We start from the raw sequence: 23,695 nt of genomic DNA on the forward strand, positions 1-23,695 counted from the left end.
GAGACATTAGCACATGCCAAAGCCCATTATGGAAAGGCAAGCCATTATGAAGTCCCCGCCTGTCGTCCATGGTTCATAAGCTCTTTTACTCAATTTCTTTGATGACTTGTTGTACTAGAAGGCAAGCGGATGCATTGGATTTTATGCAGCATTGCAGGTGGTGTCCATCTTGGGTTTGGTCTCCCTATACGGGGTACTAACCCTCCAGAGGGATACATTGGCACATGTAGGGTGTGTGTTGAGATCCATGGGCCTCCAAAGAAGTAGACAACACTCCATGGATCCCCAAGGATGTTCATAGATGGCTCGAGATTCACCTATTGGACGAGGAAGATGCACCTGGTTCACCTTTGCCCAGCCTGCCCCACAGATGTGCCATGCACTTGGCAACTGACCCAAGACTTGTAGGATGTCATGGCATCATCTACACAATCATCTGAGCCCTTATAGATGGTCTACAGGCATCTTTGACTTACTTGGAGACCCATGAGGTCACTTGTATGCCCTCACAGGCATTGGGAGCACCACGGGTTTATTATGTGGAGAACAAGGGGCCAGCGCCTTGTCCATTACTTTTGGAAGTCCAACCGATCATTTTGGCACTTATGGACTTCATCAAGGCTCTTAGAGAGTCAAACGACATGCATTATTGATCATTTGACCTCTTGGGAGGCTTATTATTTTATTTGTGAGCTAGTTTGGTGGGCTTGTCACCAATAGATAGTTATTTGCACATTATTTTAGTTGATGGCTTAATGTAGGCTCAAATTAGGTAATTCAAACTTCTAATAAGTGTATAAATAGGAGAGACATGAATTCATTTGTATCATCACTTTGGATTGGATCATTCTTCTCTTTATTTATTTTTGCACTTTTTCTGGGATGATGAATTGGAGCATGGATGAATTTTGATGTTTGGATTGAAGTATTTTATCTTGGAGCTTATTTATTGTCAAATTGTTGATGGTTGGATATGTTCTATTACATCTAAGTACACACATTTAATGTTATTCTTATTTTACTTTTGTCATATGCATTGAATGGGATTTTCGCTATACTAGGGCTAATTGTTGCATTGCATAATTGCAAAATTGTGAAATTATTGTTTCTATATGGCATCTCTCAATGTTTGGGCCATGTATATGAATGAAATCTCCTAGGGATAATTCCACCGATGAATTTATCTTGATAAGCCATCTCCTTTTGCAAAGCGATGTATAAAAGCTTAAAGTTCTCTTCTTCTTGCCCTAAAGGTCAAGCGAAGTAGCCCTTAAGGCTTCCTTGACTGAAATACAAGTTCCTTTCTCATCATTCTCCTAGACTCCATTCTCTCCAAGGGATTAGACACTGGTCCACAAATAGGTGATCATTCAAAATACATTTTTTTCTCCACCTCTCACTTTCTCTTCTAGGTCTAGCCAAGTTGGGTCACCTAAGGCATCACTTTCCTGACAAAATAGCCAAACAAAAAGGTTGATATCCTAGCCTCTACTAAGTTGGTGTGTCCTCAAGGCCTCCTCCAATTTTGAAGCCATTCTGACGATGGAGTTGTTAGATAACCCAAGCCCTAGCTTTGAGATCAAACTTTGCCTTGGTATTCCCTAGGCTAGCACATCATAGGATCAAATTGACACATTTAATTGGAAATTATTTCTTTGATTGTTTCCACTTCCTCATCTAGGTTAAGAACATCATTGGTTGCTAGATTCTCTCTCCTTAACCTAGTTTGGCTCCACTTGGTCCCGTGTAGTCCCATACCTTTGAAAGGTCAATTCTTCAAGAACCATTCAGGAAGCCAAGTTCAATAAGGGTTTTAGTATTGGGAAAATCCTTTACAAGGCATATTCCTCTAACCTAACCCTCAAATCCTCCCCTCCTTATCCTATAAGTCTTTGTACCCTGCTTGAAGAGCAAGTAAGCTCCATTCTTTATCCCCTTCTACGAAAAGGATCATTGGGGTAACTTCACATCCATTTGTTGATTCATCCTTCACAAGTGACTTCCATATACCGGGTCTCCTCCCATCAGTGAAAGTCCATAAAGAGTAGGGAGTCTTAGGTGAGGTCACAGTGAGTTAAGTCTCCATTGTTGCCCTTGGCCTAGCTATTGTCCCGTTTAGGAATCCCCTTTAGGCCGCCTTGCTAGTTTGATCGATAACACTTCCCACTAGTGCCTTCCTATGTTTCCCAATGAAGACACACTTAGGGTTGGAGGGCTTCCCACTATCAATGTCAAATGTCCTTCTCTAACAATGAATTTAGGGCATGGCACACTGCCCAACTTCTGTTGTAGATGTCCTTCTCCACAAGGCAAGTCTAGGGCTACAAACTGCTTCTAGCTAATCAAACCTATGAGATCTTCTTCGGCCACTTCTAACAATCCCAAGAGACTTATTCCTTAGGGCTTGAAGCAAGCCTCTACAATCATCCACAAGTTGTTCTTTAGGTTTCTCCAACTCTGCCACTTAGGACCAACTTGGTCCACTCTCACACTGCCCTCCAACAGTCCACGAGCATCCAATACTAATGTCCTATTCTAGGACCTCTCATCCACTAGCAAATCAACATCAACAAGAGATCCACTGCAATAGACTATTGTTGTCCTCTTTCCTTGGGATCGTGCAAACTCTGAGCTTCGGTTAGGGCATCACAACAGCCCTAAATCTCTACTTCAAATTATTGTATTCCCCTGTCAAACAAACTACTCGTTCGCTATCCTTTTCTAGGCTTGTCCACACATTGTTTGAGCCCAAAGATCCTTCTTAAGACCCCTCACAACATGTTGGTCTGCTACAACAAGGGCTTCAGTTCTCCAACATAAGGAAATACCCTCTGTTTTGACTTCGACCTACTCCTAATGTTTGTGGTTGTCCTTCTAGAGGCTGCAGTTGGGTGAGAGATCCCTCACTACGCCTCTAGGCCCTCTCCAACACTCCTCCCAAGTTGTTGTAGCTACAGCAAGCACCTGCAGCCCTTAACAGAGACAAATAATCACAAAACTATGCATAGAATACTCCCAACATACCCTAGACATCTTCCACTAGGCTCGCCAAGGGATCTAGAGCAAAACAGTCAAGAGAAACACTCCAAACCATCCTCCTTGTTCCCATCTAGGTTGCCTCAGACCCACTGTCCTATTACATAGGTATCCTTTGATGTGATTTTCCTTGCATGTAACCAATAGCCTGAACGAGCCCTCTTATTTATACACTTCTCAAGGGCTCCAACAAATTTGTCAAGAGGGCTAAATTAGCCCAAGCTGACCTACTCTCCTTGACTAATTAGCCCACCAGCACACATAAAAATTCATATCTCCATTTGTAGAGCTCTAATTTCTATGATTCTCGTTGCCCCATCGGTCAAAACATCAATCCGCATCACAGTTTCACACCCACATGCTTGCACCACACAAGCTTGGGTTCTTAGCCTATAAGTCACTTTTGTGTGCCAATTCCTCCAAAACCCACTAGCCGAGGGTTTGGAGAACCTCCAAAGCTACAAATCTCAACACTCCCTCTTAGCGAGGGAGGTAAATCCAACATTAGGAATTCTCCATCAACATCATCAATGATGACACTAGCCCATCTAGCATCCATCACTGTTGCATACTCTGTAGAATGAACCCTACAATCTCGGTAGTGCCTCTGCCTCATCACATATGAACCTGAAGACCTCAACACTTCCATAGTGTTTCTCCCTCTAAAGCTAGACTCCCTCTAAGTCTACACAATCTCCACTGGCTAAACTTGTCACTGATCTCATGTCTTATAAGGTCCGTTCGGGTTGAGGTCAACCCTTTATTATTATAACCCTTTATATATATATAATCCTAACCCTTTGTCCCTAATACTTATCTTAAATTGTTTTTTTTTCTAAATTATGCTAAATTCTATTACTGTAAAATAATGGTACACTGAGGCTTTAGCCTTTGCATGTCCATGCCATAGTTTAGGGCAGCAACCAGCAAAACAGAGTCTGGACTGCCCATAATGGGAAACCAGTCCAGTTCAAAAATAAGATTGCATGAGTTATCTTGCTGCCCACGCAGGGGAAACCAGCAATTACGCGTAGTATTTAACCATTTTTTCAGAAAACATAAAAAGAAATCATCCAAGTAACCAGATGACAGCAGTTTTCCTAAAAAAACCGTAAAAAACATATATCCTAATTCCCAGAACCTGAGACTCGTAGACACGTGGCAAGTTGTGTGGCTGATCAGGTGTGATGCAGAGGCGACGGGTGTTCCTCATGCTGGCGAATCAGGTGTTGTGCAGAGGCGACGGGTGTTCCTCAACAACGAAGCACCTGTATTCATCCATGTCGTCTTCTGCCTTCTGTGAAGCCCTCGTGTCCTCTTCCTGCTGCGCCTGGTGTTCCTCCACGACAAAACATCTGTAAGGATCCATGTCTTCATCGGCTTGATGGTCCTGGTCCTTCTCCTCGTCAATTTGCTTGTCCAGAGGAGTGTCCTACTTCAGCCGTGCGCAGTGTGTGCTCTCCTTGACCGTAGCTGGCACCGCGCTGGTATGGCATCCACCTTCTGTGGCCTGCTCCTCCTCGTTGGAGGTGATGGAATGTGTGCCCCCCTCAGCTCTAGCAGGCGTCGTGCTTGAGTGGCGTCCACCTTCTGTTGCTTGCACCTCCTCATGAAAGGTAATGGAGATGGTGGCAGTTAAGATGGGCTGGTTCAAGGAACAGCGGTAGAAGAATTGGGCTGAGTGGAGGGGCGGCTGTGGATTGGAGGGAATTCCACTGGGTGGCGAAGCAGAGTGCGTCGGATGGAGGCAGAGAGCCTCTGCCACTACGAGTATTTGGGTAGCGGCTTGAAGTCAGATGAGCCGAAGAGGAGGTGGTTTCAGAGGCCGGAGCCAGAGGAGAGCGGGGCAATCTGCCTCTGCGACTACGCATTCTATGGCGAGTTCTGGGCATATTGATACCAGGGGTAGGAGAATGTCTGCAGGTAGACGGCTCAGAGTGATGAGAGGGCGCAGAAGGTTCAGAGGTTGGCACAGAGGAAGGATTAGCTACAGACGCCGAGTGGAAGATGAGATTGCAGATCAGGCTTTGAGTAAAGTGAATTCCCAGGCCAAGATCAGTGCAGCAAAGGATGCTGCAACGCCTACCCATAGCAGTGCGAGAGCTTGGTGCTGCTGCTGCCTGAGGACATTGGCATTGCAGAGGCAGGGGATAAGAGACAGGGGTGGTGGAGTTAATTTCACCGGAGGTCACCATTGAGCTGAGCCGAGGCGGGTAGATGCAGGCGGGTTGAAGACAGCGCCAGCTTAAATGCCATTTATGGCCAGCGTTAATACAGTTTATAGATTGGTGTGCAGGGTTACGGAGGGCCATGTGGCAGGGCCACTTGCCGTTCCGTTCTGCCGCCAACTTAATATCTGTTATGTGCACCCGCATCCGGGAATTTATCTTAAATTATTAATATAATATCTACTTACATTTTTATTTATTACTATTTTTTAAGAAATTTCTTAATTTTATCATATTTATACTTAATTTCATCCTTTTCCTTATTTTTAGCCTTATTATCATCTTTCCCATTATTATTTATTCTAGTGTATTAATATATATTAATTATACTTTATTTATTTCTCCTTATTACTATCTTATTTCCCCATTTTTTCCTCCTCCTTTTTTTAATACTATCTTGCCCTCATTTTAATAAAGATTATCCCCCTAATCCATTTTATTAATATTATTAATAATTATAATAATTGTCTATATTAGTTTATTATTTCCTATGATTATTTTGATTTATTTTAATCATTTTTGTAATGGTCATTTTGAGTCATTTTTCTCTTTATATACCTTTGTTGGATCAAATTTTCTCCATCTTATCGTCCTGATGATGAACCACATTAGTTGGTTTGAAACGCGTCAGCAAATAATTCTTTCATGTGATGGATCTTGAAGACATTTTTCTAAATAATTTTACTCATAGAAGCCTACGTTCAGATACATTGCATTCTTGCATAAGCATATCACTATTTTCATTTTCATTAACAACCATAAGTGCTCGAAAAGGCTAACTGAATTGGTAAGATTGGTTTGTTGCTCTAAGGAATAATATTGTGCGTTAATGCTTTCTTTCTCTCAATGATAGCTAGCAATATTGTGACATTGGTCTTTGAAGAAAATTATTACTTGTCATTGCTATCACATTGCTAAAGAAGTGGATAATTGGTTCTTGTGGATTTACTTACTAGTTGCAAGAGTGCTTCTTCATATCTGAAGTTTATAATCTTGCAAATCAAGTCACTCTCATAAAGCACTTATTTGACAATCATAATTGTAATATTGAGATTGGCTCTATTTTGTCTCTAATTGGCACATTGGCATTCTATTGTTATAATCTAAGCAAACATGTGAAGTTGTTAATTGTGTTTAAAGATTATCATTATTTGCACTCTAGCATTGTTGAAAGAAGCATTGGATATTTATGAGAAATTGTTTATCATGATCTGGAAAACATTTTCTAGCGCCATTCTATCTTGTTTCATTGAGCACTTTCTTTTGGTGAAGATTGTCATTATAGATTGTTAAGTACTTCATTGTTATAAATTGAATACCATTGGAATCCGTCTCTAAGTACTTAAATAATTTGACAACTTCACCTTAAGAGTAATCACTCATATTTTGCACTTTCATTTTGTTGGGTGTGTGTTATATTATTTCCACGACTAGCCCCACATGCAAGGGGTCATGGGGGGGCGGGGGTTCCCCCTGTTCATTGTGGCGGGCACAACATGGGAGTCACAAGGGGGACGGTAGCCCCCCCTGTCCCGAGGTGGTAGCCCCCCTCTACGGGGTCTGAGGCAATGCCCCTAGGAAAAAAAATTGACCCTATATTAGGTGGGTGGACCTACCTATGGTTTTGTGCATGGTTTTCGCACATGGTTTTGGGCATGATGGTTTTTTGTCCATAGTATTTTGTAGATCCGGTCAAGGGAACTACGGTTATGTTCTAATCTAGGGTTAATGGATTGAGGTTTATGGATGCTTCAGCATGTATATATATGTATTGTAACATTGAAAGGAATAAAATGAAAAATCAATCTAGTAGTCCTAGTTTTTGGGATCCAGGTGAAAATCTCTGTGTATATCTATTTTATGTTTTATGCTCTCGCCATTGTTTATTTTCTATTTTTTAGAATTCATATGCAGGTAATTTATGTACGGGGTTAAAACCTACACATTTTAGTACTAGTTTTGCATTAACTAATTTACCTCTTATGATAGATAGATAGGACCACCATCCTCTCCCAGCTTGTGAAGCCTAGACCTTCTTTTGTGGTTAACACGGTGACCTTGCAGTGGTCAGCGCCGGAGGCATCGGGGGGTTAGAACTCCAGGGGAGGTATCGTTAATATATCCTTTGTTATATTCCCCTGGGTTTCTCTCTCACAACCTACACTAGGCACTAGCTTCAAAATAGTTGAGAGGAAGGATTTATTTAGATAGGCATATAATTTAAAATAAACCAAGATCTTGCATTTCACTTAGATTTTAGGTGTCGCATTTCATATAGGATAGTGAAGCATCCTAAAGTAGCAATTGTTCATCCAGTGGCTTGGTCGATAATTCACGTAAAGCAAGTATTTTGACTCCATTTAAGGCACTGGTCTTTCAAGGTAATCTAATCAAATCACTAAACTTGCTAAATTGACCAAGTTGCTAGGCCATTCAGTGGTGTCTCTCGGACTTATCGGTTTCCAATGGGTCTTTTATCTTCACATTTCATAGGGACTACCCCCCATAGTCTGTTGTAGGGAGACAACTAGAACGAAGAGGGTGGGGATCAGAGTGACAGCCCCCGTCTTGAACTTTGTCACATCTTACCTGTATAATTTGGGTGACAATGTTTTTTGGCGCCGTTGCCTGAGATAGGTTTATCTTGTTATTGGTTATCACGACATCCTTTCTCATTATATCATCATTCTCTTTCTTTATATTTTCATTAACCCATCAAGCGACACAATTCCTAGTGCTTTGACATCTCACCAATATTCTCATCACCTTTGTCATGCGGAAAGAGTCGATTTTGCGGACAAAACTGACCTCCCTAGAAGCTAAGGCTTTCTAGTGACAAACAAGACAAATAAACACTACCTTTCTCTAAACATGCATTTAGAATACAAGTAATCAGGTGATTATAACATACCTTTAGTCCAACGCTTTGTAGTAGTCCAGCCTCGCTGATCCGGATGAGCTCCTCCTTCTCTTCGAAACCTGCATTCACTAACAAGCCAAAAGATTACATAGCACCTGATAAACTTATAAAATAACACATATTCATCATACAGACCAAGGAGTATATGAAACAAATCATGAATAACAATCTGTTGAGAAAAATGAGTTTATTTGCATTAAGTGGAAACAAAAGAAACCATTACAACCTGAGCCTTGGTGTTGTGCAGGTCCCTCCTAGGGTCCAGCAAGAGTTTTCCTTTACTTTGATCAGCTCACCCACTTCCAAATAAGGCTAGGAAAGGATGGGAATCTCTCCTCTCAAGCTCTATAAGGGAGTCCTAATTCCAGCAGCATCTACCCTTAGGAATATTCAGCTTTCAACCTCCCCTCCCTCTGGCCCAATGCCTGTATTTATAGTGCTCTAGAGGAAGTTAATCAGGTCCACCATCAATGGGATAAGCCCCTCTTTGAATGGGATAGCTCCCCTCTTGATGGGATAAGTTCCTCTTTCATAGGGATACATGAACCATCTGGAGGCGCTCAATACACGTCAAACAAGCTTCTAGAATGCTCTAGAAATGACCACAAGTAACTTTTTTGAAGTGAAACTTGCGCCTTTTGACCTTTACAGGAATACGCACCCAGACCTTTACACACAGAGCGTACAAGTACGCAGGTATTGTGAACTTGAGGTGCGTACACGCAGGTAAGGCTAAGAGAAACTGCGTACCCAGAGATATATAGATTTTTTAAAGACTTTCTCTCTTTCTTGGAGTTTGACATGAAGAGCAGAGGTATGAGACTTGCCAAGGAGGATAGTATGACAGTTGATGGAGCCATACTAACTGCAAATAGTCATGGTGACAAATTTTAGTGTAACAACCTTGTTCACCACACTTTTCTATTTGCACCTGGACATGTGGGTTAGTTTCATGTTTGGGCGGCGACTCCACTTATTCATCAATTAACAAGGGCCCATACTAGAAGGTATCCTGGTACCTTAATTAAACCCACTCCTAAAAGGGCTCTAAGAGTTCATCTAAACTGGGTTGCTTCTAGTAGACAGCTCCTTCTCAAACAAGAAGCCCTCCCTGATATCCACTTACTCTTCCTTGATCTCGTTAATCAACCCATCATGGAATTTTACAAGCCTTGCAACTTCACCAACATTCAGGGATATCATCGTGCTCTTTCAGATGCTAGTTTGGATAAGATTCTTATGTTTCAAGGGAACAATGCAGTCACTGCAGATGCTCATCTCAAAAAATTCACATCCTTCCTACTAAGACATGCTCACGCAACCGCATATAATCATGAAGATGTTAAGATGAAGCTCTTTGTTCTTTTGTTAGAAGATGATGCATTGCAATGGTTCTTGGATAAGCTTGATAACTCTTTCGATTCTTTGCAAGCTATCATCAATGCATTTAAGGGTAAATATGGGGACAAGAGAGAAGGAAGATATTTATTTAAATCCATCAACAGTATTAAGAAGAATGAAAATGAAACAGTTGAAGAATTCAATCAAAGGTTCAATGGCATTGTCAAAGAAATGACTCAAGACTATAAGCCTCCTGACAAATCCTTATTAGAGCAATATCTTGAAGCATTTGTTGTTGATACCTCTTATTAGAGCAGTATCTTGAAGCATTTGTTGTTGATATCTTGAAAATTGTACCCGGTTTGGGAGATATTAAAATAATTAATACTTTTAATGGAGTTCCCAAGTCTGAACTTAGGAAAAATAAAATACTAATGGGTATTAAGATAAAACTGAGTCAAAAGGTTCCAAAAGTCATGGATCAAGCCAAATCTAATCTTAGCCATTGATTAGAGATTTAATCTTGGCCGTCGAAGGACCAACAGGGAAAGTATAAGAGGACGCTGGAGGGTCAGTTGGAGAACACACCAGAGTGATCAGTGATTCGATTTGCTAGAGCAAGGTTGCTAAGCAAAGTCGAATCAATGATCAGCAGCGAGGGGCAGTGAATACTGGACAGAGAGGCAGAGATAGTGCCGAGAGACCAACGCAAAGGTAGAGAGCGAGAAGCAACAGCTAGAGCAGGCCACGCAGAGCCCAGCAGAGACAGCGCAGAGGCCAGAGGGCCTACGTCATCCACGTAGAGGGCAACAGGAGTGATGTAGAGGGTCCCAGAGGCTGCGCAATGCCTCAAAGGGTTGATGCAAAGGGTTCTGAAGCTGATGCACAGCAGCAGAAGGTTGACGCAGTGCTTCAGAGTTGCTGGAGAGGGTTTCGTGGGACAGGTTTTCTGAATACCTGTTTCTAAATAGAGAGGTATTATTGCCGGTTGTTTTTCTCTGTCGGGTGAGCCAGTTTGGCACCCAGTTGTACTCAAGGAAATATTGCATAATAATAAACCCTCAAAATAGTTGCACCAGTTTTCTCGCATTGGGTTTTTCCGGGGACGTTTGTCCAAAAATAACAGTGTCACTTGTGTGTTTGTTTTCTTTCAGTTATTGATCTGTAGATGTTGAGACTGTATTGTGTTTATTTCGTTATTTATATATTTTAAATAACTTGTTCGAATTAACAAGTAGAAGAATTAAACCACAAGAATACAAATTAAATTTCTAACGGATAGACTTAGAAATTTGAACATGGTATCAGAGGGTGGTTACAGATCACAGGAGAGCTGAAGGCATCAGCTAAGCAGAGCATTTGCAACATAATCAACTGTCCCAAGTGACAGAAGTCGATCCTTGCAGAAAGCGACAGAAGAAGGGTTGACGCAGAGGGACTGCGTCATCAGTCCGGGCCAGAGAGAGGCCAACGCAGAGGCTAAGGAGGGCAGAAAGAGGCTCACGCAGAGCCACACAAAGACCAGGAGGGTTGATGCAGTTGGCTGAGGGAGTTGTTTTGCCAGTGTCGGGATTGCGCAGAGCCTAGAGGCTCAGTCCTTCACTTGTTGGGGCATAGGACGCTGTGGGTAGTTTGCGGGAGCGAAGTTGGTGGGGTACTGTGGGCAGAACAGTACCTAACAGGGCAAAACCAAGGTAGAGGGAGTTGCTACAAAGGCAAATTTCTAGCCAAGGAATTTGGACCAATGTTGCAGGTGCACAGAAGATCGGAGAGGTGCAACTAACAATTGGCAGAAGGATTTCTAGAAGGGAAATCGGGACTCAATGGGAGTCCAGCAGAGAACTTCTGGGCAGGAAGTAGAGAGACTCAGCAGGAGTCGAAGAGAGAACTTCTAGAGCGAAGTAGAGAGACTCGAAGGAGTCGACAAAAGAGGAGACAGATGGCCATGAATGGCTTGAGAGATCAGGACAGGTTGGACGGGGCATCCAAATTGTCGTTTGGAAGGCCAGGATCTTGTCCATTCTAGATAGACATTACATCAAGGCCTTCGCCTTGAGAGCAATGGCGATCCCAGTTGACCCGACTAATAATGAGAAGTACGAGGAGGCAATGGCCAAGGCGAAATGCATCATTCTTGATGGGGTCAAAGATCATGTGGTCCAACATATTGCCGAGAAGGAGACGGCAAAGGAAATGTGGGACGCCTTGAAGAAATTGTACCAGCATACTTTCATGCAGAGGAAGATGTTACTTGAGAATCAGCTGCAGTCATACCAGATGCACAAGGGGGAGCAGATAGATCACTTCCTCGGTCGGTTGAAGGAGATCTGAGACCAATTGACTTCCATTAGGGCCACGCCGGATGAAGAGATGTTGGTGAGGACCACACTTAATGCAGTCTTCGAGGAGTGGGAGACATTTTTCTAGAGCATACTAGGCAGGGCAGATCTTCCAGATTGGGAAGAATTATGGGCAACTCTTTGCCAAAAGGAAATCAGGCAATTGAGAAAGATGAGAATTAGTAGTAAAGGAGTCCGGATCAAGAAGGAAGAGGAAGAGGATGCAACTCTGGCATCAGCGGGAAAGCAGGAGAAAAGGAAGAAGAAGGACCTCTCCAAGGTCAAGTGCTTCAACTGTGGGGAACTGTGTCATTATGCAAACCAGTGTCCAAGGAAGAAGAACAAGGGAGAGGCATCTGACTCTAAGGCAACACCAACGAAGGCGGATAAAGAGGTCGAGGAGGATGATGATTGTGCCATGAGTACTCATGTACCTCTAGAGAAGAGGTGGGGAGACATCGAGCTGTAGTCAGGAAGACTACAGGCGATGAGGGGAAGGATCCTTGAGGTACCCAACCTCTTGGATTATGCCTTGTTACGGGAGCCCCGAAGAGAGAGTAGCAGGACTGGCGGATGTCGGTAGAGACGGATGCGAATGAAGCGGCGGAGAGTGCTACAGTGCAGGAGTCCCCGGGCAGAATGAGGCTAGCAAGCTGCAACCGTGCGAGAGGCACGAAGAGTGTTGCAACAATGCAGCATGGGACAGAGAGGTTCATAGCGGTGCGAGATGCAAGGAGTTGTTGCAATAGAGGTCAGTAGAGGGAGCACTTGTTAGGGGCAGAGCGAGCTTCAGCATCAGGAGTGTTTCTAGCCTGACAGGGATGTCAGTGGTTGGGTGGATCAGTTACTTCTCAGTAACTGAGTTGCAATGCAGTAGCAGTTGGCAGTAGCACGATGCAGCATGATGAGAGGGGGATGCAGTGCAGATGCAGTATTGGGAGAAAGGACCAGTAGCAACACGAATGCAGAGGGAGTTGCCATACGGATGCAACAGTGGGAGTGGCAGGGCCATGGGAAACAATACAAGATGCAGCAGCGCAGAGGATGTTGAGCGGGGAGGCCTAGCATCAGCACAGGTAACAGTGTCATATAATCAGAGTGATGCTCAGTGTGGAGTATTACTAGAGCACAATCCTCGCTAAGAGGGAGTGTTGATTTGGGGTAGCATTGGATATGCTCTAGCCATAAAAATTGGTGGAGAGACTAAAGCGCATGAGATCTCCAAGACCCAGAAATGGTTTGGACGATTGTACCCGGTTTGGGAGATATTAAAATAATTAATATTTTTAATGGAGTTCCTAAGTCTAAACTTAGAAAAAATAAAATATTAATGGGTATTAATATAAAACTGGGTTACAAGGTTCCAAAAGTCATGGATCAAGCCAAATCTAATCTTAGTCGTTGCTTAGAGATTTAATCTCGGCTATTGAAGGACCAATAGGAAAGGTATAAGAGGAGGCTTGAGGGTTAGTTGGAGAACACACCAAAGTGATCAGTCATTCGATTTGCTAGAGCGGGGTTGCTAAGCAAAGTCAAATCAATGATCAGCCGCAAGGGGCAGTGAATACTGGACAAAAAGGCAGAGATAGTGCCAAGAGACCAGCGCAGAGGCAGAGTGCGAGAAGCAACAACCAGAGCAGGCCACGCAGAGCCCAACAGAGACAGCGCAAAGGCCCGAGGGCCTGCATCATCCACGCAGAGGGCAGCAGGAGTGATGCAGAGGGTCCCAGAGGCTATGCAGTGCCTCAAAGGGCTGATGCAGTGCTTCAGAGTTGTTGGAGAGGGTTTCGTGGGACAGGTTTTCTAAATACTTGTTTTTGAATAGAGAGGCATTATTGTCGGTTGTTTTTCTCTGTCGCGTGAGCCAGTTTGGCACCTATTTGTACTCAAGGAAATACTGCATAATAATAAACCCTCAGAATAATTGCACCGATTTTCTCGCATTGGGTTTTTCCAGGGACGTTTGTCCAAAAATAACGGTGTCACTTGTGTGTTTGTTTTCTTTCAGTTGTTGATATGTAGATATTAAGATTGTATTGTGTTTATTTCGTTGTTTATGTGTTTTAAATAACTTGTTTGAATTAACAAGTAGAAGAAATAAACCAGAACAATTCAGATTAAATTTCTAACAGATAGACTTAGAAATTTCAACAGGGGTAAGCTAAGATACCAATCTCTAGCATTTCCATCAAATGCTAGGGCAAACAATGTTGACTTGGGGTAGCATCGGATGTGCTCTAGCCACGAAATTTGGTGGATAGGTTGGGGTACATGAGATCTCCAATACCCAGATAGTGTTTGGGCATATTCTAAATAGATCAGGAGATATTAAAATAATTAATATTTTTAATGGAGTCCCTAAGTCTAAACTTAGGGAAAATAAAATATTAATGTGTATTAATATGAATCTGTGTTAGAATGGTCCAAAAGACATGGATCAAGCCAGATCTAATCTTAGCCATTTATTAGGGACTTAATCTCGGCCGTTGAGATGTCAACAGGAAATGTATAAGAGGAGGCTTGAGGGTCACTTGGAGAAGTACACCAGAGTGATCAGTCATTCTATTCTCTAGAGCGGGGTTTGCTAAGAGAGGTAGAATCAATGATCGGGAGAGCAGCTGAGGGGCATTGAGTACAGAGAAATAGAGAAGGCGGGGATTGTGTCGGGAGAGCAGTGTAGCAGCTAATGAGAGTGACGCAGAGCCAGCAAGGGTTCACGCAGGGCCACGCAGAGGCAGCCAAGTGTTGCGTAGAGCACCAGAGAGGCCAACGTGTTTGACGCAAAGGCCCAGAAAGCTGACGCAGGGCCTCCTCGGGCTGACGCAAGCCAAGAAAAGCTGACGCATGGCCAGCGTGAGACAGAGAGCGGCTGATGCAGTCCAGATTGGGCAGAAGCTGGGGTTGTAGAGCAGTTTTGTGCTGAGGAGCTGCCAGAAGGATTTTCCGGGGTTTCAGCCAAGAGATTTCTCTCAAACTGTGAGGTATAGCTGCTAAGGAAATTCTTTGTTGGGTAGGCCAGTTTAATAAGAAAACCCTCAGATAGCTGCACCAGTTTTCTCGCATTGGATTTTCCGGGGACATTGGTCCAAAAATAATGGTGTCATGTGGTGTGTTGTTCTTGTTTCTTTTAGTTGTTGATCTGTAATATGTTGAGCATTCACTGGTGTTTATTTTTAGTATTTACTTTGTAAATAACTTGTTAAAGAAAAATTAACAAGTAGGTAGGAATAAATCAGGACAAGTGCATGAAGGGTTTCTAAATTAAGTAAACTTAGAAACTTCAACAAACAACATCATAATTATATCTTCTTCCATTATAAGCCTAGCACTCACTACCCAATAAAATCATGTATGAGTTTTTCTACAATGGTGGCATCAAGGCCATTGAATCAAGGAATCCACTCATGATATTTCTCAGGTAAAGGATGGGGAGCATTAGGGAGATTGCTCAAATAGAAGTCCCTGAATGCATCTATAATCCATGGCCTATCCATAGTGACGGTGGTAGTATTATCATCGAAGAGTTCCCTAACCACTGGACTATTTGCATCAATGGGAGAAGTAGAAGCTTCAACAGTCTTCTTGCTAGTCTTCCTCTTTTTCTGAGCTATGGTCATGTTGGGAAAATTGCCAAGGGACTAAGTTGGGTTTGATTGAAGAGTCGCAAAAAGAGGATCTGTCTTATCGTTTGAGACATTCTCGTCAAAAGGGGTGAAGCTAATTCTTCCGATTATGGGAAGGTTAACTAAATTCCTCCTCGTCAGCAGTGCCAAAAATGTTGCTTCAAAATCTAGCAGGTCTTATAGAGGGTAACCTACAAGGAAAAAACTAAACTAAGGGGCAAGAATGAGGTGTTTCCCGCTGTCACCATAGTCACTACCTCCTGCTCTTTATGGAATTTCACCAATGGGAGGCTTCACTTTGATAAGTCACGTATAAGAGATATGCTAAGCTCTAGGATCAAGGTGACAATAGAGCCTGATAGAAGATAACTCTTCCTAAGGACAAGGCTCGATAGGCTAGGAAAGGAAAATCACATCCTCAAATAAGGTCTTATTAGGGCACAATTGGTCTAGGGATTGAGAGATAACAAGCCAAATGGACTAGCCTAGAATCAAAAGGCCAAGAAAAGTTTTCCCAACAATGAATAGTAGCAATCAAATGGACTAAGAAACCTTCTACAAGCCCCCAACTTGAAGCCTAGGGAAAACAAAGGTTTCCTAGGGCAAAATCTACCTAGGGAAAGAGAAATCATCCTTAAAATGGATAACTTGGCCACTAACGAGAGTTGATTTTGAGGCAATCAAGACTCTTTCTAAAGTTGAATCCTTCCACAAGGACAAATTCCCACTCTAGGTCAACTCATGCCCAAGCCCTAGCTAGCGGCTTGACCTTAAGAGGGCCGAAAATCAGAAAAGAAAGAGAGAAATGAAATTTATGGTTAAATTGGTGAGTGATCACTAAAATGAGGAGGCCAGTGCCTAGTCCTTGGGATGATGGAGTCTATGGAGGTGAAAAACTTGTTAAATCTTGGTAAGGAGTAAGGGAATTTTGGAGCCTTAGCTCAAAAACCTAGCTATTACTTTTGTGAGGGATCAATGTCACTTGGGAGAGCTATTCCAATGGTACACCAAGGGGATTATCATTCACATTTAATACAGGACTAATGCACACAATGGTATTACCTAGATTCTATACAATTGATCTTCAACAATAAATGGTATAATAAAAAACCCTAGATGAAAATGCATTCCATACATTAGACATAAGAGCAAAGATTTCTTAAATACAAGACTTACTTACAAGACAAAATGCATGAACAATCCTTTATTGATCCAAAGTAACATCTCCAATGACAAGAAGTAGCTCCAATATGCCAAAAAACACCACAGAGTCACATCTCCACAAGAATCCAAGAGGTTGAAATCTCTAAGAGGCCAAAATTATGTCACAAGTGATGATGATGAGATACAATGATCCTCTCCTCTATTTATATGAGGAGGATGACTATTAATTGTTAGTTTTTGGTAGCATTGGATGTGCTCTAGCCATGAAATTGGTGGAGAGGCTAAGGCACATGAGTTCTAAAGAACCCAGAAACCGTTTGGTGAAATTTCACATGGATTGTATTTTATTAAAATAATTAATATTTTTAATGGGGTTCCTAAGTCTAAACTTAGGAAAATTAAAGTATTAATGGGTATTAATCAAAATATGGGTGAGAATGTTCTAGAAAGCGGATCAAGTCATGCTTTTAATCTTAGATGTTGATTAGAGACTTAATCTCGGTCGTTGAAGTCTCAACGCGAACAGTATAAGGAGGCTTAAAGTACATTTAAAAACATACCGAGAGAATGAATTGATCTAGAGTTCGAAATTTCTGGGGCTAGGAAGCTGAGAAGTTCGAACTAAGTGATCATTCTACAGCAGAGGGGCAAGGATAGTTCGGGAATACTGGGCAGAGAGCCACTAGTGGAGGCAGCGCAACACCTAGAGGGATTGACGTTGGGCCAGTCTAGGCCCACACAGGCTTGACGCAGAGCCAGAAGGGCCACCGCAGAAGGGAAGTTGCCTTCACGCAGAAATTCGAAAACTGTCGAGGAGCTGCCGGAACAACTGAGAGAGGTTGACGCAAAAGCTCCAAGAGGCAGAAGAGACAGCGCAGAGCTGGCGCAGAGCCTGTAAGGCTGACACAGGGCCTACCCAAGGCCAGTGCAGAGATAGCGGGGCTTAGCCAGTTCTGTTGTCGAATCAGCCGGAAACTGCTAGGTGAAGTGATGTAATCTCACTTAGTTTTCCGCCATTTTATTTTTCTCTGTAACTAAATTGTCGGGAGGGCATCCAACATTGTATTCAAAACTATTGCTTAATAATATAAAACCCTCAGAGCTATTGCACCGGTTTTCCCACATTGGCTTTTTCCGGGGACTATTTTGTCCAAAAATAACGGTGTCAAATGTATCTTGTTCTTTCCTCAGTTTCTTGTTTCATGTAATCAAATTAAATTGGTGTAGCTTGCAGAAGTAATTTACTTTAGTATTATTCAGAAAATAACTTGATAATGTATATTAAAATCAAGTAGGAGAAGTAAATTTAGTTTTGTTACCGTAGGGGTTCCTTGAGGATAGGAATTTTTTAGATGGTATCAAAGCATTGATTTTGAAACAGGAAGAGCAGATCCAGCACTGAGCAGAGAGGCCAATAGCTGCATTTGATAGCAATTCGAATCCCCTTGAAGGAATTGCGCAGTCATTGCTGGGAAAGCAGAGATTCCAAGGAAATCTCTCTCTGAGAGAGTCAACAGAGAGGTACAATTTCCGGTTCGTGAGCTTGCAGAGGCAGAGAGAGTGACACAAAGCCTCAGAGCAGTGCTTGAAGGGCGCAGTTCCTACCAAGGCAGAAATCCGTCGAAAAAGAGTGAAGACACATAAAAGGGGAATTTTCTACACAGAGAACTTTTCTCACCAAAAGTTTGAATTTGTCACTTGTCGGGCAACAGACCAGTGCTACAGAGTGACTAGAGGAGTCAATTCGACAGTTTGGGTGAGATGGCATCACAGGGGCTCATAGATCAGGACAAGTTGGAAGGAGCTTCCAACTATGTCATATGGAAGACCAGAATCTTAGTTGTTCTGGAGGAATACGATCTCGAAGCTTACGTCAAGAGTGTTGTGGTTGTTCCCGCAGACAATGATCAAAAGAAGTAGTACAAAGCCAAGTCGGGACAAGAGAAGAGGTTCATACTTGATGGAGTTCGCGATCATGTGGTATCACACTTGTAGGGCAAAGATACAGCCCAAGAATTGTGGGAAGCTTTGTCTTCACAGTATGAAGGTTCTTCCAAACAGCGGAGGATGTAATTAGAACAAAAGTTGCAGTGGACATTGATGCAAAATGGAGAAGGGGTTAACTCCTATCTTCAACATCTTCAGGACACTAGATACCAGCTTGTTGCAGTGGGAGTCTACTCCTCAGTCTACCGCGATGGTAAGGATGACCCTGAATGTAGTCTCGAATGAATGGCAAGTCTTCATCCAAAGTATATTGGGCAAGGAAAGACTACCTTCATGGGAGGAGATGTGGTAAGCCCTTCAACAGGAAGAATTAAGGACGGATATGGTTAAGGTCAACCTCAATGGCAGCAGTGGGAGTGGCACGAAGAGCAAGGAGGAGGCAGAGAACGCAGCTCTAGCATCAAAGGGACAGCGGAAACAAAAGCGCGAAGGTGAAAAGTTTTAGATGTGGTGAGATGGGCCACTTTGCCTCCCAGTTTCCTTTGAAGAAAAAGGATAAGGATGAGAAACAGGATCCTAAGGCTGCTCCAGCAAAAATTGATGAAGATGAGTTTGCCATGAGTGCCCACGGAATCTCCAAGAGGGTAATGGGGCGATATAGAACTGTAGTCGAGAGGACTACATGTGGGCTCCTTGAGGAACCCACCTCTTGGATCAATTCCTTGCTACGGGAGCCTGAGATTCAGCAGTAGCGAGATGGACTTAGTGTCAGATGATGTAGTGGGTTGGTTGGAGAGACAAATGCAGTAGCCTGAGACCAAAGACTGATCAGTGCAAAGCAAGGTTGGCAACAGTGCAGATGGCACAGTGCAGAAGTCAGCAGCAGCGCAGAAGATTCATAGGATCAGAGACTAGTAGCAGTCAGATTCCAACATTCACATGGTATTATGCTTAACACAGTTAGTTCAGTAATTTTGGTGTTTTCCAGTTGCTTCTCTCAGCAACTGAGTTGCAGTACGAATGCAATGTTAGTAGTGGCAGTGCTAGCAGCATAATAGATGCAGCGTTTGAAAGGGAGCTGTAGTATAGATGCAGTAGTGGCAGTGGCAATGTCATGGGCAGCAGTACAGTAGCAACAACAACACAGTGTTGGTGGCAGCAACAATGCGGAAAGGAGATGCTTCAGAGACAAAGCAACATGCAGTTGGACATTGTTGCTAGAGCACATTCCTCGCTAAGAGGGAGTGTTAGTTTTTGGTAGCATCGGATGTGCTCTAGCCATGAAAATTGGTGGAGAGGCTAAGGCACATGATTTCTAAAGAACCCAGAAACTGTTTGGTGAAATTCCACCCAGATTGTATTTTATTAAAATAATTAATATTTTTAATGGGGTTCCTAAGTCTAAACTTAGGAAAATTAAAGTATTAATGGGTATTAATCAAAATATGGGTGAGAATGTTCTAGAAAGCGGATCAAGTCAAGTTTTTAATCTTAGCCATTGATTAGAGACTTAATCTCGGTCATTGAAGTCTCAACGAGAAAAGTATAAGGAAGCTTGGGGTTCATTTAAAAACATACCGAGCAAACAAATTGATCTAGAATTCGAAATTTTTGGGGCAAGGAAGCTTAGAAGTTTGAACTAAGTGATCATTCTGCAACAGAGAGGCAGGGATAGTTTGGGAATAGTGGACAGGGAGGCAAAGAGACACTAGTGGAGGCAGCACAGCACCTAGAGGGATTGACGTTGGGCCAGTCTGGGCCCACGCAGGCTTGACGCAGAGCCAGAAGGGCTAACATAGAAGGGAAGTTGTCTTCACGCAAAAATCTGGAACTGTCGAGGAACTACCAAAACAGCTGGGAGAGGTTGACGCAGAAGATCCAAGTGGCAGAAGAGACGGCGTAGAGCTAACGCAAAGCCTGTAAGGCTGACGCAAGGCCAATGCAGAGATAGCTGGGGGTAGCCAGTTCCTGTCGGATCAGCCGGAAACTGCCAAGTGAAGTGAGGTAATCTCACTCAGTTTTCCGCCATTATATTTTTCTTTGTAACTGGATTGTCGGGAGGGCATCCAACATTGTATTTAGAACTACTGCTTAATAATATAAAACCCTCAAAGTTGCTGCACCGGTTTTCCCGCATTGGGTTTTTCAGGGACTATTTTGTCCAAAAATAACGGTGTCCTATGTATCTTGTTCTTTGCTCAGTTTCTTTTTTCATGTAATCAAATTAAATTGGTGTAGGCTGCAAAAGTAATTTACTTTAGTATTATTCAGAAAATAACTTGATAATGTATATTAAAATCAAGTAAGAGAAATAAATTCAGTTTTGTTGCAGTAGGGGTTCCTTGAGGATAGGAATTTTCACATTAATTAGCCTAATAACACCCATAAAACAAGTTTGATGCCACACTTGGGTTACAAGCCAACCCACTAATTTTATGCAAGCATGCCCTATTTAGCCTGCACGTGTGAGTAGTAAGCTCTCTAGGGCTGATGTCATCCAATGAAGAGGCTGCACTGGTTTTCCCGCATTGGGTTTTTCAGGGACTATTTTGTCCAAAAATAACGGTGTCCTATGTATCTTGTTCTTTGCTCAGTTTCTTTTTTCATGTAATCAAATTAAATTGGTGTAGGCTGCAAAAGTAATTTACTTTAGTATTATTCAGAAAATAACTTGATAATGTATATTAAAATCAAGTAAGAGAAATAAATTCAGTTTTGTTGCAGTAGGGGTTCCTTGAGGATAGGAATTTTCACATTAATTAGCCTAATAACACCCATAAAACAAGTTTGATGCCACACTTGGGTTACAAGCCAACCCACTAATTTTATGCAAGCATGCCCTATTTAGCTCGCACGTGTGAGTAGTAAGCTCTCTAGGGCTGATGTCATCCAATGAAGAGGCTCCAAATGGCACATCCAAGGGTTATCAGGTGTCCAAAGTGGTCTAGAAGCATTTCAAATCCATGATTTGAGGGTTGGCCCTCAAATCCACCTCATTGCCTCCTGTGGTGTCCCAAGATCCAGTTGGGGCACCACAAAGTGGTCTCCATGGGTCTCCAACTGCTCAAAGTGGCCTCCTCTACATTAAGGGCTTCTCAGGTGCAACAAGCCCTCCCTAACCTCTCATGGTGATACCATCCTCATCTCGGCTTTGAATCAGCTGCGTCTACTATCCATCAGTTGGTGTCATGGTCGGCCTACGGGCAAGCTGGGCCCAGTTGTGTCATCTTGAAGAATTATCAAATCTAGTACAAAGTGATCCAACGTCTTGGGTGCAGGAGGTGTCCTGGGACATGTGTCATCTATTGTTGCTACTAGGAGGCCCAAGAGTCTCAACGCTTCACCTATTTGTGCCAATATACTTCTCTAGGGGACTTGGGTACTTGTAGAGTAGGTGCCCAAGACCTAGGTTGTTGAACCACCTAACAAAAACAACACAAATTCTACTGTGAGCAACCAGTCATTAGGGACAAAGATCATTATTGCATCTAAATGAATCAAAATTGAATGTCATGAGATATTCAATATTCCAAACAAAGATCCCCTTCCAAAATCAAGAGCCTAATCTCGCAATGGTGTTTTCTCCCTAGGTAGGGGTGGCTAAAGGTCAACCTTATTAGGTGTTCCCAGCCCCTAAGGGAAAGTAACATTTCCCCGATCCACCCTTCAATTGATAGGTGTTAGTGAATAACAATGTGGCAACGGAGGGGATAAGACTTCATGGCCAAGTGCCATGGCTAAAGGGACCAATTGATGGGGGTGTCCACATCTTTGAGTATATAGATGTCAGGAGGGAGCATTCGTGGATGCATGAGTTACCAACTTGGCCTTTGCTTTCAACCCCTCTTATGCACCTTTTACCTCTTCTTGATTTTTTCTTTGTATCACTGCTTATAGCTCAAGGGTTAGGCTTGCTTTGAATGATGCAACAATTGTATTATCCCTTAATGATGAGTCAGTTCATCGCTCATTGGAGTTGGGACATGCAAGGTTGTCTTCCTTTGATGTAATGGAGCAATAAATGGTTAGGAAGCGGGTGATGGCCATATGAGTGAGGTAGAGTTCATGATAGGCTTTTGCCCACGTGCTAAACTTTATGTCCCTGGCCATCTTTTGCATTTTGATTCTCTTTTCTCTAGCTTTATTATGGCCATCATTTTCTCTTTTTGTTTCTTTTAGCTGCATCAACCTCCCAGAGCAAATTTTTCGCGCCCTACCAAGGTATGTGGACATATGGGTGCCAAATCCCAAAGAATCAATGACAAGTTGAACCCAAAGAGTGGAGGTGAGATATGGGCTTGTAATGTAAGATGGAAGGTGTTAAGTATGATATATGGGAAGATGGAACTACGTTATCTCAATTAGGGCTTCCCAAGTAGTGCCCCTCCTATACCCAAAGGGCCTTAAGGGAGGTCCCACTAGACTAGGATCAAAGATTAACCCCCCAAGTAAGGTGAGAGAACAAGATCACAATCAAAGTCTGTCAATCTTCCAAATCACCCCATAATCCATACTAAATGCCCAAAAACAAACAAGTATAAGCACCTGATTGCAAAATGACCAAAGTACCTTTTGAGTGGAAGCCCACCTTTGTCCATGTGCTCATGTTGGATGGGTGAGAAGCAAATGAATGATGCAAGTGCTAGAGATATAGGGCATATCATCAGCTAGTGGTGGCTACTAAGGGTTGTTGGTTGTCAAGTGTAGGAGAATTTTTTCTCATATGGGGTTACCCATTTTGGTGGGTAACATAACCAATCACTAAAATATAAATTTTGGATGAACGTGGCACTAATTTTGGGTTTTAATGCATTCGTTAAGTACATTTTCAAGATGAATTCAGTTGTTGTTGATTCCTAGATTTGTCTCTCAGAAATGGTCATTGAGTGATTCAAACTTGAGCTCTTAATTCACTACATTTTCGTAAATCATTTTAATGATATTGAATGTTGTAATGACATTGCTGGTATATATTCATTGCATCAGCTAAACACTTGGTTAACTATTTTACTAGCTGGATTTTAACGCTTTCCTGTCATTCACAATTTCAAGGCACTTAAATGCATTTATTTATGGCAGCAATCTTCCTAAAAATAT

The 23,695-nt window shown here is 42.5% G+C and overlaps 1 protein-coding gene across 1 annotated transcript in view; it reads right to left on the bottom strand.

The window, feature by feature from the left end:
• The window catches only part of LOC149169316 (receptor-like serine/threonine-protein kinase At1g78530), a 193,075-nt gene that overhangs the window by 166,949 nt on the left and 2,431 nt on the right, over positions 1 to 23,695 (bottom strand). The window contains exon 2 of the mRNA XM_089427063.1: positions 8,176 to 8,243. The gene's annotated coding sequence lies outside the window, so the exon portion shown is untranslated. The remainder of the gene's footprint in view (positions 1 to 8,175; positions 8,244 to 23,695) is intronic.

This window comes from Pinus tabuliformis, chromosome 4_2 (genome assembly GCF_031772625.1).
Source record: "Pinus tabuliformis cultivar Carrire ecotype Pingquan chromosome 4_2, CPIR1, whole genome shotgun sequence".
Classification (NCBI taxonomy): Eukaryota; Viridiplantae; Streptophyta; class Pinopsida; order Pinales; family Pinaceae; genus Pinus; species Pinus tabuliformis.